At 34.1% G+C, this 15112-nt stretch overlaps 1 long non-coding RNA gene across 2 annotated transcripts in view; it reads left to right on the top strand.

The window, feature by feature from the left end:
• LOC126743846 (uncharacterized) overlaps nt 1–10711 on the top strand; it is a 39971-nt gene extending 29260 nt beyond the window's left edge. For both annotated transcript variants that reach the window (XR_007663018.1, XR_007663013.1), the window contains exon 3: nt 10584–10711. This is a non-coding gene — a long non-coding RNA (uncharacterized LOC126743846). The remainder of the gene's footprint in view (nt 1–10583) is intronic.
• Nucleotides 10712–15112: the final 4401 nt, after the last annotated feature.

Below are 15112 nucleotides of genomic sequence, written 5' to 3'. Positions count from 1 at the left end.
TTTCTAGGCACCAACTTATTAGCTGGACTTTGGAACTATATTGTCCATTTCAGTAAAGGTGATTTCTTTTAATCACTATAAACCAAGCGTACACATATATGCGCAGAGTACGAAATCATATAGGGTGACAAACGACCGCACCAAATAGCATTAGAGACTAATGATGTAATGATGATGATCCGACAAACTGAGGATTCGGTAAACTTCGGGGCTGAGGCGCTACGTGCAATAAGTATTATTTCCTAAAATCTTGGGTCCGAAAGCTTCCGAAGGATGAACTAACAAACATTAGTTGTTTGAACCAGGTTGTCACAACCAAATTTGTAGTAATGTTTTGGGTGTTTTTTATTGAACGTTCTTGGAAAATAAAGAAGAATCGTTTCCACAAATAAATTAGTAGTAAGATATCTTATTACAAAAAATAGTCGTTTTTGGAGCTGATAAAGTTAGTTGTAGTAGCTTGCAAGGTCCAACTAATTTAAAATAGCTAGAACAATAGAGACATAAAAATTGAAGCAACAAATTTTATAGTAATAGGAACTAAAAAATGTTAACTAAAATGTTTAGCTAACCTCTTCTTCTCAGTGTAATAGTTGCATAGAATGCAATGAATCAATTCATATGGAGTGTGCAACTGATTTATATTTACCTTGCTCTGTGGTAATAAAAGGACAACTAATACCAAAAGAAAAGGTTGCAAACGACATGAATACTTATGATGATAGAATGCTTAACCAGTCACAAAGCAAATTTCCACCAGTTAATGTAGGACAATGGAGATCGCGGTAGAGGTAGATCGCGTGCGTTTAATTACTGAAAATGTTTTAGCCGTAGTTGTGGAAACAACTAATCAAGGTTTGTACATTCTGGCAACCAAAAGTGGTTGATTAAAACGATTATACAATAGAAATGAATTTCAGTTATCATCTTCGGTATTTTTATCGCTATCTGAGGTTGCTGAAGAATCCACTATTAATGTACGACAAGAAGCTGTTGTCTTCTGGCTATAAGGAAGGATTTATTAAACGTAACTGTTTTAAGGGATGTGGAAATAAGTCATGTGCGTGTGTAAAATTAAATTTGCTATGTAATTCTAAATGCCATAAGAGCACTCCTTGTGAAAACAGATAATTTTTTAGTTATGTTTGACCTATTTTTCCTTTTGGTTTTTGTATTATTTTCAATACATCACTATCGTACACATACCTATGTAATTATGTAATAGGTAGCTTTAATAATAAACCTTTATATAAAAGTTTTTTTATGCATTGTTTTATTAAAAACGTGTTCTGGGTAAAAGCCAATAAACAGAATGTGACATGGGTAAAACAGATAATCCACAAAGCGAAACAACACCAGACCAAGACTTTATTCGCGTTGTGGGTATCTTAATTTACTCGTAACGCGTTCTGGTCAATTAGGTTTACTCAAAAAAATTGCTCGAAAAAATTAGGTCCATTAATAATGGCACTTTTTGCCATTAATTAGATTTTGACATTTAGTGAAGACAATAATGACATTAGTAGTTTTCTTAAGTATTGAAATTGTCGAAACAGTGGGCTGCCAGAGGCAGTTGTGCATATAGGTCTCCTGATGAACGCGTCATGCCCCACCGGCGGTTACCACTGCCCAATGGCCCTAGAAAAACCGATAAGGCTCTCTGGTCTGAAGGACTTAAAACCAATCCGTTCACTGAAGGTGTTACCCAAGTATTTGAACCCGGCGCGCGTGAGTGCTGGGCACTCCCCGACTACATGGTCAACGATTTCATCCTCCTCCCAGCACCACCGGCATTCCGGGTTGGCCGCAATACCGACAGTATGGAGATGGCTTCTTAAGTGACAGTGTCCGCTTAAAAGACCTGTCACTAGCCGAATATCGCGTCTTTTTAGGCGTAATAGATTTTTGGTGAGACAAATAGAGGGCCCACCTATGTGCGCTTTGGCCTGTCTCATACCAGGGGACTCCATCTTCGGTGGGTCCACTTGTCCAGCAGACCCTTCATTGACGCGACCGCTACGCATTTGGCGATACCAATTATGGGTTTCGGCTCCATCGGCACATTCGCGGATCCCAGTCTGGCAAGAAAGTTCGCTTCCTCGTTCTCAAGAATTCAAATTCGAATTTCCCGCGCCTAAATGAATTCTAATTTGGTGTCGGCTTTGACCAGCCTTTCTTTTAAATCTGATTGGTTACCACAACCCGTATGTCAACAGAGTTATGGCTTACAAATTAGTTCGAATTACTGTACCTTCACTAGAGGGCTAAGATTTCTTCCCGTTAAATAGGCTGCCGTATAAGTTAAAAAAGTACTTAAGTTACTTTTTTGATGAAAATGAGTTTTTTATATCAATCTATAGCCACATCTACATCTTCCACATCTATCTGCAAAAACGAAAATCGAAAAGTTTACTGTTTTTTTTTTTAATTTCATGTTGTAAATGGTGACGTATCACACTTGAAAAAGCGTCAAAGATCGGCCTTAAATAGGACGAGGCTCGAGCGCTTTTACAAGTAAATAAGACTTATGTTGACTTTTTTGCCTTATACTTTCATTACTGCACTGACCTAAGTCGTTTTTCTTAGTGCAAATAACAAAATTATTAAAAATATTAAACAGAATCGGAAAGAGCATCATCAATTTTTATTAAAAATGAGTTATCCCGTGTGAAAATATGAAATTTAATATGAATTTTGAAGAAAATCGGTTTTGTCGATTTTCTCAGTTTCAAGTTGAATAGAGTTATGTACTTTTTTGATTTGTCCGGCAGAAGGTAACCCACATTTCTCTATATTTAGTGTTCTGTGGTTTACAGGCGGACTATTCCGTAGGAGTGAAAACCGTTGAGGTACCGCTGTAAAACAACAAAAGCAGCACACAGGGAACAACACACAACGGGGCCCCGGCTTCGGCCACTCTCGGCTCCACGTTTCACCTTTCGGTTCGGCTCGACGGCGTTCTACGTTGTTATGCGGAGGCCGCCGTCTAAAAGAAGGCCAAACTGCTGAACTTTTTTTTTTTACATGAGAACGACATTTGTTGGCGTCTATTTTACTGACAGCCGTTTTATAAATACGGCCCCAGCGGGCTCTTGTTGATGATATTCGCCTCGATTTTCGGCCAGGGGGCGCTGCTTAGCCGTGGCGACACCACAACACTTGTTTGAATCTTACACGTGGTGGCCTACGCACCGTTACGCGGGGCCTGAATATTCCTTCTTATAGAACTGAAACTGTTTTATATCGTTCCGAGTGGAGAGAAGAGAAATTCACGTTTAACGCTTGGGTTTCTAATAGAAATAAAAAGTGTATAGTCCCTGTTAGATAGCCTTAATTCCGGCACGTAAAATTCAACGTATGCGGATAACGGTATCCCCGAGAGGATGTTTTAAATAACGTTTTAGTTAAACATTGCTAATGTCGCTTCTTTAGCACTCTCGTCGTCACTTTTTTTTTGGTGAAAAAAACATTTTCTTTTTAATTTTTTTTTTTAAGTTATTGATACCTTAGTGTTAATATTACATAACCTTAATGTCATAAGCACAAAACACAAATATATAGAGAAGTGGTGGTTGCTTACAAACTGATAGAAATTCTTCTGACAAGCGTCCTCTCGCTTGGCAACGGAAACTGTTGTAACTAACTTGACAGTTTGACGTGCCTAATTGGACCAATCAAAATAGTGAAAGGCGGGAAATAAAATTTCATTATTTCTTATTCAAATCCCCGTTTAACAAGAGAAACCAGTTTTCAAAGAAAGTTTTCTGTAAATGTGTGGATGGGACTTATTGGCCGGGATGTAATAGGACCACATTTTTTCCCAGACCATTTAAACGGGGATATTTATAAAAAATTTTTACGACATGACCTACAAGATCTTTTTGACGATATTCCTCTCGCCGTTAGAGGACGAATGATATTTCAACATGACGGCTGTCCAGCGGCGTGTGATTTTGGCATGATTTTCGGCGGTCAGTTCGGCAGTTCCTGGATGAACGTTTCCCGAATCGTTGGATTGGTAGGTCAGGTCCAATAGCTTGGCCAGCACGAAGCCCTGACTTAATTCCGCTTGATTATAGCATATGGGGTCAAATGAAAGCACTGGTTTATGCAACCCCAATAATTACCCGGGAAGGTCTTATCCAAAGAATAACCAACGCTGCCCAGCAGATCAGGAATACCATAACAACTAGAACAACAAAGACTGAAATGAGAAGGCGCTGCCGAGCCTGTATTCGCAATAGAGGCTCTCATTTTGAACAAGATTTGTGAAGGTAAATACTGATAAATGCGTTACTTTACAATTTATAATAAAAATACAAAACCATGTCACCTAACTTTTAAGCATTTGTATCCTGTGAGCTAGCTTAGGTAATAAGAAAGTTTTACGTAAATTTTGAAGAATGTAGCATAATTTTTTTTCAAAAAATATCCACTAGAAAGTGTAGTATTTTATTTAAGAAAAAAAAATTACACTTTGCATCGAGAATTTACCTATGGTTACAACTATTTGCGGGACTTTTGCCATTGCAAACGTAACACTATTGTGTTGAGCATGTATTTTGCCTAAAAAGTTAAAAAAATATACAGCGGATTTTCTGGAAACTGCCTTTTAAACCACTAAGGTCTACATTTTAAAGAAAAACAGAAAAAATTAAATATGTCGAAAACTATCAATTTTTGCATAATACATATTAGGGTTCAATTTACTTCTTACCCCCTCCCCTATCACATCTCCAAAGGAATGTATCGAATTACCAGTAACCCTGTATATAAACTTAATTAGGAATTTTGTTGCATGAAGAACAAAATCTGTAAAGTTTAATTTATACAAAGTGTTATGGTAAATGTACAAAGCTCAAAAAAAAATTATAAGGAATTTATATATTTAATAATTATTTATTACATTTTTCATCAAGGAATTACACTCTACACAATTCAGAAGTAATTCCTATAGTAAATATTATAAAATAAATAACTCATAAAATTCATAGTCATAAAATTACAAATCACAGAGGCAATAAGAAAAAATTACAGCATCAGGAAGAAGAGAGCCAAAGTGTATAAAGTAGAATTTATAAAGTATTACAGAAGGTTATAATAAATGTATAAAGGTGAATAAAAATATAATAAATTCACCAAGGAATTACTCCCTACTCAATTCAGAAATAATTCATATGATAAATATCATAAAATAAATATCTGTCAATAAATTACAAATGAAAGAAGCAACATAGAAAATATCCAGCAAGTATTAATTTTGAAGTATTAATTTTTAAGATCATTCAATAAAAAAATCCTACTCCATTTTTTTATATTATCCGTCTACGATTTTATGGAATAACTAAAGACCTGGGTGCAGTTTTTAACTTTCAATCCATCAGCATATTCTGTTTTCAACTGCTGCTTGCTCTATGTAATTAAAAGTGACCAATTCTTTATAACCCTGATCTGAAAAAAGAAATGTTTAAATGGAATGTCCTATAAATCTTGGACATTGGACTTAAAGAAATAAAGAGATATTGTTTTATTGATTTAAAATATATCATACAAAATATCATTTGACCACGCAACAGTGGTCAGTCTTAAAGACACATTACTAAGTTAAGTATAATATTTTTTTAATATGAAAAAACTAAATTATTAATTAAAGAGCTTAGTTTAACGGAAGCAATTTATCATTAAATTAAGCTTAAGCTTACACCTCTGGTGGGGTCACTTGTTATGAAGACCATTATAACTTACCTAGTATTAAGCCTTAGAGCCTTAGAGAAGGCATCTGGTTTAAGGCTGGAAGGCATCTGGTTTTAAATAATTTAAACATGCATAGAATTGTTTATTACTGAGAGTTTCATGATTTCAAAGCTTAAGAATCTGAACCCAAGTATTAAACATATTGGGCCTGTTAAACCAGGCAATCTGTGTCTTTTGCTTTGCACAGATTGAACACAACAGATCCTTCTTAGAATCCATTTCTCACTTTTTGTTGTTTACATTTGTATTCTTATCATTTTCACAAAAAAGCTTATTGCAATAACTATTTATGCAAATGCAATGACGTCAATGTTCTATCTTGAATTCAAAGTTTTTACTATTTATATCTCAATTTTTTTACAACAATATAATTAACTGATTTTTTAGAAATTTCCTGTATCACAGGTGTCAGCACACCCAAATGAAAGCTATTCACAGCTAACACAACTCTGAGTTTAGTTTGGACTGGAAACATTATGTGCGAAATATGAGAATAGATCAATTTTGTTAAGATCCTTCGGAAAATTAGATTAATGAATGTTTTTCGGCAGAAGTAAAAAGAAAGCCTCTACAGGCTAACTATGAAAAATGGCCGCATTATATAATGTCATAATTTGATGCTTGACAGTGTGTGCACCCTCGGTCAAAAGCAGTGGTTTAAGTAGTTTTGCATTCTTAGCGGCATCTAAATTTCGAGGAGTAGAAGCTTTTTAATATTCCATAAATTGCCCAAGCTTTCAAGGTCCTGGTCATAAGTGATATCTTTAAGAAGATAAGCTAAATAATGCTTGAGCTAAACTCGTTTCTTTATCATCTCCGCAATCACTTTTTAGTTTTTTGGGATCTAAAACCCTATATTTTAGTAAGTTATTAAAACTCACCTCACTTTCAACACTTTTTTTTTAAATCACTTTTTTTAAAGTCTAAAGCTGCATCCTCACCCAATCGACAAAGGACAAAACATCTGTTCTAGAGAAGATTCGTATTCGTATGATTCGTACCAATGATACTAATCTCACTGTACTGTCGAGTGATACGAACAGTCCCAGTTCAACCGACTGCGTTTAGGTTATATCGGCAATCGTATAATTCGTATGTATCGTATTAATCGTATTCGTACTCTGGGCATCATATTATATTAATACATTTATACAAATGTACAATATGCTGTATGTGAGAGCATATTGTACATATCTATGATTTAATTTTAGTATGAATAATACGAATCTTTTGATACGAATCCCTAAGTTAGAACGTTTCGTATGATTCGAATCCCAATAAAGAATCGAATCGCCCAATTCTAATCTGTTCACACCAATATTAACAGAATTATTTATCGATCAGTCGATATCAACATTTCTGACGAATATGACGTTATAATTACTTGTGACACGTTTATTATTATCGCGACTAAAAAAAAATTGCACGCAAAAGAAGATTTCCTTCTGACTGCCATAAAAATAATTTTTATATTTAACGTGTTTTTACTAAATATGAGGCAAAAATTTAAGGGATTATTTCCTTAGACTATTCTAAGTATATTTTGTCCTTTTATGATTTTCGCTTTGTTTTGAAGATACGGGGTGAAAAAGAATTTCAACCATCCAATTTTGAAAGTTTTAAAATTATTAACGTAGGCGAAATAAAAGTATAATATACTATACTAGATCTACAAGCAATAAAAAATCCAACAATTCCGTTGGTATCTCTTAAAAACATTCAGGTTAACGTAGCCAAAAAAACTTGAATTTATCAATCAGTGTCAAAATTTTAGTAGAATTTAGACGTGTATTTTTTGTGCTATACAAATGCCGAGATGCTAACATGCATTTCATTTATGGGCTTGCTGATAGCAATTCATTAGAAGCTAGTCGGCTGTACCGTGAATAATATCCTGATTGTACTGTGCCTAATAGAAAAACCTTCTAAAGTATACATCAACGACTTCGTGAGACGGGAGCATTGAAGCTAAGTAGAGGACCAGGAAGGCCAATGACAGAAAGAACGGTAGAACAAGAAGAGAATATGCTGGCCATGGTAGAAGAAGACCCTCTCTACTCGAAAAATTGCAATTACTTTAAATGTAAATAACGGGACAATTTGGAAGATTCTTAGAGAATATTTGTTGTACCCATACTATATACAACCCGTTTAGGCACTTTTTCCTGCAGATTTTCTTCCACGTATTGCACTCTGTCATGCATTTTGCACACATTGGTTTAAATCCCTCGACTCCTATTTTTTTTTATCGATGAAGCCAGTTTCTCAAGAAATGCAATAAGGTATTTTCACAATAACCATGTTTGGACAGACGAAAAGTTCCATGAGATGCTTGATGAAGATTGGTTTCAACATCGGTTCTCGAGAAACGTTTGGGTTGGTTGGATGATTTCTAAGGTTGCATAGGTAACTTCCTAATTGGACCGGTATTTCTGCTAGGAAAACTTACCGGCGAGGTATACCGCAACTTTTTGGAACAAGCGCTACCTCAGTTTCTGGAGGATGTAACGTTGACTTCAAGAAATAAAATGTGGTTTATGCATGATGGTGCACCAGCGCATTTTGGCTCGAGAGTTTTTAACAGTAACATATGGAGATCGCTGGATATGTCGAGGTGGACCTCACGTGTGGCCTGCTCGATCCCTGGACTTAAACCCCCTAAATTATTTCCTATGGGGACACCTAAAGTCATTAGTTTATACTACTTGAGTGGAAGATGTAGAATTTGAAACATCGGATAATTGCTAGATATAACGCCAACAGAAACGGTGATTGTTATTGTCAAAATTCCTTTTCGCCCATATCTTCGAAACCAAGCGTCCTATCAAAAATCATAATAGGACAAAATATCCTTAGAATGGTCCATGGAATAATTCCTCAAATTTTTGTCGCATGTTTAGTAAACAGGGTGTTTAGTATATTTACTCAAAATTTTGATATTTTTCTGAAACTAACAAAAATGTCAGGATTGTCTGTTTCTTTGCCATAATCTAAACTAGGACAAAAATAGTTTTGTCATATATAATAGTTTTATCATGTATGTCAGGTCAGTTCATTAAAGAATTGCAATATCTTTAAAGTTTGTTTCAATCATTTTTCTGTCTCAAATTATAATAACCCTGATAATCACTCTGAGTCAAGGCTCAGGTTTAATGCAATTTCATAGTCTCTACTAAAATATCAGGTTCTGTTAAAACACAATTATTCTTCATTTTTCCCAAAAGCAAGAAATCAATTTCAGATGACCAATTTGTGGATAATCAAATTCAAGTTGATTATAGATACTAGGGGTATGTCTACTTCAACTATCATATCAGGTAATATCCAGTCAAATCACCATCAATACCATCAGGGAGCTCTGGTTCCAATATTTCACAAATTTTATTGATAAATATTCTTCTCTCCTTGATATAATAGAAAAGGCATTCTTGCTAAGGATAATCTTTTACAAGATAGCTTAATTTATGAGCAGGATAATAATGTCTATAAACCCATCATTAGCAACTAAGGTTACTTCTAAAAAATTAAAGAGCACATACTGGTTCTTTAAAGTCTCTTTATAATTATGGAAGGTTTCAGTTTATAGAAGATAATCTTAATGAAGTAACTAAAGAATTCGTTAACTCTCAAATGCCAAATGCAAATCATTTACCTTCTGGTCGCAGGTGGTCAGTGTGAAACAAAGGATTGCCCTCTCAATCCTTAAATGCAGTCCATGGTTTTACAAATATTGAAGGCACTTTTTATAATTACCATCTTCAAAAGCTCTTTAAGCTATACTTTCCAATATATCTTTCAATTGTGTAACCAATTGGATCACCTTAAATTGCAGGTACAGTCTATGAGTGAACTAGATATTTGTTATGCCTTGGCGTTTGATAAATTTTTTTTCTGTTTTTTTTAATCAAAAATCCTGTTAAAGAATTTCAGGATTTGAAGACTTAAGCCCTCTGGGTAAAAACTCCAACCGAGCGAATCATGCTCTTTAAACATGATTCGTCTTAAAAAAACATATAAAATGCAAGTATCTTATTTTTTTTACGCACCATCCAGTTAAGACCAAGGTTTTTTAAAAAAAAAACCTAATAATCAACTGCATTAAAAACTTGCAGTCAATTGGGATGAAGGTCTGGGCAACTATTTGTGATCAAGGTAATATAGCCACTTTAGAGGAGTTAACTATTACTACTATTGAGTACGCTGACAACAAGCCAAATATATAACATTTTGTTGTTAATGGGTAATCTATTACTGTAAAATATAATGTTGTTACGCAAATAGTTGGACACTACATATTCCTAGATATAGTGCATTTTACTGTTCCATCTTTTATTATTTCATAATTGACCCGATCCAATGCAGACTACACCAGCAACTTATTAATAATAGACCATGTCCTCTCTAGGATTTTTATATTAATTAATGTTGATTTTTAATGTATGTATTTATTTTTTTCACACTTTATGTCAGTTATATAAATACTATAGTTTTTATTAAGATTTATAGTGTTGAGATATATTGAAGTATATGTTGTTTTGTTTTTAGAATTTATGTTTTGTTTTTCTGCGTTAGTGTAAAAATTATATTTTTTTGTTAATGTTACTTTATGTTATTTTTAGAGAATTTTTAGGTTTTATTTTATATATTTATGATTTTTTTTTATTTTGTTAAACTACATTTCACTTAATACTATTTCTTATTGTTTGTTTTCTTATTGTCTTACTATTTGCTTTCCAATTGCAGTTTCCCGTCCAGATATCATATTGATTTACAAGTTTACTATTTTCAATTTTTTTTATTATTGAATTAATTTTATTTATTTATTGCAGTCTTTCGGATACAAACAGAACATGTCCAGGACTATTATTATGATACTACTATTTGTATTGTATTGTAAATTAACAGTGTTAATTACATATTGTATTAAACTACTTTAAATCTTGTATTTTTATTTTCCAGATGATTAAATAATATATTTTTGTTCACCTAAAATTATACTGTCGTGTTTTATTTTTATATCTGTAATTTAAGTAAACATTATTACTAATGAAATATTTTTTTTTGCATATGACATATGTGTGTCAATATTCCTCGAGGACATTTTTTGAAGTAGAAAAAGTGTAAAATTGTTTAATGGTACAATGGTTTTTTAATTCCTTTGGTTCCAAAAGTTATATTCCAGGTTATATTCTATAGATATTTTCCCATTTTAGAAAACTACATCAAATTGTTTAGTCATCCGGGGTTCTGCTTGGTTAAAATATATTTCTATAAGGAATTTTTTAATGCAAATTCTTTTTATTTTTTTTTTGTAACTTAAAAAATATAAAAAGGAAATGTGTTGGAAAGAACAAGTATTGATCATAATTTATTTTAACCGAGTAGAGTATCAGTAGATTGTGCCTTAGAATTCGAATTTGGTGCCGGATTTGACTACGCTTTCTTTCAAATCTAATTAGTTAAACGGGTTACCAATAGAGTTATGGCTTACAAATGTCACAATTAGTTCGAATTATTACACCTTCTGTAGAGGTCTAAAATTTCTTCCCGTTAACAAGGCAACCTGCATTTCTCTATATTTGTGTTATCAGCTTTCTTGTATTAATATAATTAATTATTAATTATGTCTATTTAATTCTAATAAATCATGGATGGACCACTTAGCCGAAGCCACCACGCACTCACACTGACGTAAACAGTGAGTACACAAAAAACAATTTATTAAAGCCCCTTTCGCAACCGTTACAAACCATTCAAAACTCTTCACCATAAGCTCAAAAAATTGTTCGGCATTTAGTTCATTCTACTTCTAAACTTCAAAACAAACATATATAGACCACCGGCATAGGCCGGTCTCACGTGAATTTCCTCGAATAATGTCTGAAACAAAATAACAGATAATTGCATTAAAAGTGGCGCGGTGCGATGCCACGTGCTTTTTTTTGTTTTTACCTACCCTTCGTCCCCCAGCCGCCCCCACGTAGGAGGAGGGTGGCCCCGGCCAAGTATTGATATCGCGTTGAACAGTCCGCCTCTTTACGCGCCTGCGCCTCGCCCCTCATTACCGCCCGCGGGAGTTCAGAGGGCGACGCGAGGGGCGGCCGAAAAGCTATTTTCGAAATTAACGTAAAAAAGTTCCTGCCACCCTCTCGCCGTTACTCCCCGACGGTTCGGCGAGAGGCTCTGAAATTTTAAACGAACCCATCAACAAAAAGGAAAAAATGGGAGGTAAAGGACCAATACATAACCTTAATTAATTCTTGGAGGAAGATTGAAGGGTGTCTTAAAAGCACCAAATGGGTACTAACCTAGAAGTTCTGGAGGTGTATGTGAGAACCTGGAACCTGGGGTTCTAAGAAGGAAATATACCCATTGATGATTTGTTTATCTGGCATTTATTTAGTCAAAAAACATACATTTCCCAATTACTACACCAACATACCTAAAACAGTCAAATGTAATTTTCACCCACATTTATGTTTAGGTCTATTGATAGCTGTCTTCGCAATGATTTTCCAATATTTTCCCAAAAATCATTTTCACTACACCAATTATATGGTATATTGATTTCAGACTTTGTAGCTCAGGCTTCATTTAGATGTGTCAGATGTTGAAAAATAAAAAAGGGCATCATCCGCAAAAAGATAATCTACCTAATCCTTAACATTTATATGTACACAGGATGTCAATTTGCAAATTTTTAATGCAAAAATCTCTGAAACGAAAAATGTTAGAAAAGCGTAATTTGGTACAAATGTTATAAAGGTAGGGCGAAGTACAACCACCATATTTTGGTTATATGCAAATATTATGCATATAACCAAATAATAAATCGAATTGGAGATGCACCCTAACCCCAAAATTTTAAATGGCACCACCCCTTTTGTGATGCCTTAAAAATTAAAGGTCTTTTGGAATAGTATTCACCTACACAAGAATTTTTCCTAAATTTATTATAGGGTCAAGGAAAAGTATAAGTTAAATAAGATAAACTCTGTTTTTATGAAATGTTGTTTATTTAATTAAATGCTCAAAATGTATTCCGTTTTCGGCGAAATAAAATTATCTATTTTCAAGCTCACGTCTCATATTTTAAAACACTTATCTTGGAATAGATGCACATTCTGTAATAATCCGTTGCCGAATATCATCGAGTGAAGGCGGTTGCATTTTAAACAGTTTTTAAGTGACCCCAGAGAAAAAAGTCGAAGGGTGTTACATCCGGTGATCTCGCGGGCCATTCCACTGGACCTCTATTCTCCCAATCCACTAATCTGGAAACGCACCATGTAAAAATTTTCTCACAGTGTTGGAAGTGTTGGTGGCGCTTCATCTTGTCGAAAATGTAATAAATCTTCATGAAAACATGTGAATTTTCATCACTCCAGTATCTACAGTTGTGTTTATTTACATAACCATTTTAAAGAAAACGTGCATTCATCGCTAAAACAATTAATTTTGAGCGACTCAGCAGTAATACATAATTTTTCTGTTATTCTCTCACAAAATTCTACGATCGGGGTTCTCTTCACGCAATTCCTGAAGAATTTTCATTTTGTACCGTCGGAAATGACATCATTAAAGTACCTGACGTATAGATTCATGACAAATTCCTGCTAAAGCTTGGCGCAGAGATAATATATAATTCATAGCAATGTGGTAGTATAAATAATGGTAGTATAGTATAAACAAGTATTCTACGATGAACTCTTCTGTTTCTTTAAATATTAGAATTAGTTAGTTGTCTCACAAAGTGAGTTATATTTTTTCCAGGATTTCTTTCATTAAATAATGCAGCAGTTCTTAAAGCACAATGATTTTCAGAACCATAAATATAAATTATTTGAATTCTTTCTGCCATACTATAAGTCATTATGTGAAGTATTTGGGTGAGTCGGTGAAAAGTCACAAGACGACATAGAATTTAAATATTTTTTAAAACTAGGTCCAAACATCTACTTTCTGGTACGACCCAAAACCTGCATTCCAACTTAGTAAACAAACTTTTTTATCGGATTAAAAAAATTATTGTTACTTTTGACTCTTTTGACTGTGAAGTACAATCTGACACACTGACTGAAAAATCAGTTCAGCTTAGAGTACACTAAGGCCTACAAGAATAACGCGGAGTAACCTTACATAATATATACCTTAAGACACGTTTCTGTATCACAAAAAGTAATATTAGCAAATAACCCCTAAAAAGGGATGACATAATGAAGCGGTGATTCTATGAGATCATAATACACTGACCTCCACGCCTCAGGCTCAAGTTCTGCACATATTAGTTTAGCATAACATCGAGATGGTAGCCTCTCTGCGAACTCCGTAATGTAAGTATAAAACTTAATTTTGTCATCAATGATGATCCCAAGAAACCTCCCTGTAGTGTGTAGTGCAACTTGTGCACCCACCAGGGTGACACCTTCCACTGTTCCCCCAAAGGTCTGTAGTTAAAATTGTAAGAAGGGACTCACTGTCAGGACAATGCCAGAGAATCGTAGTTGTATCGGTAAACATGGAACATTTTTCTCGTATGCCCAGGTTTGCCAGGTCAGGAAGAATAGTATAGGGCCAAGGACAGAGCCCTGAGAAACATCCCATAACATATCTTCATAATATGAGCCCACCAAGACCTGATAAGCCGCTGCAGCAATATTTTGGAGTGAATTGGCAAGAACTCAATGAATTGCAACTACAAGGAGGTCTCAAGCAAGAACGAAAGGAATGAGGAAGAACAAGAGGAAGACTTAAATGATTTATTTATTACTGAAGAAGACACTGTAATAGTTCAAATCTTCGAATTTCATTTTATTAATGACTTAATGTTTCTTATGTTTTTGTAATTTTAGGTTTTATTTGTGGTAATAATAGGAATAACTCCTATCCTTATCATCTATGAATTTGCTAGTGCTTCTTTCTTATTCATGTTTTCGTAACAAAACTATTCTTATCCATTTTAATTAAGTAAATATCTCTAATACCAGTGGATGAATTTATTTTTACCATTAAGTAATTCATTTGTGATTTATTGTTCTATTTTCATAACTTTAGCTAGATAATTTCACCTAACAGATTAAAAAATGCAGTTTCTATGCAATTTTTCAAAATTTAAGTTTTTGGATAAGGTAACTTTTGGAACTCACTGCCTGAAATATAGATTCGGTGGTACTATAACAAAATTTTGTAACACGAGTAAGTATGTAAATTCACTTTAAAGGAATTAGACAAATTACACAAACGTAAGGTAAAGGCAGAGTAGTAGTACTAGTATTGGTAGTAAGGGTGGGAGAGCTAGAGCCCGGCGAGTAGGCCTAAAATTCCCTTTTTGCCAACCCCAGGATCAGCCTTCTCTTAA

Source organism: Anthonomus grandis, chromosome 1, assembly GCF_022605725.1.
Source record: "Anthonomus grandis grandis chromosome 1, icAntGran1.3, whole genome shotgun sequence".
NCBI classification, from domain to species: Eukaryota; Metazoa; Arthropoda; class Insecta; order Coleoptera; family Curculionidae; genus Anthonomus; species Anthonomus grandis.
Note: the sequence above shows the minus strand (reverse complement) of the source record. Positions and strands in the feature narration are given on the sequence as shown.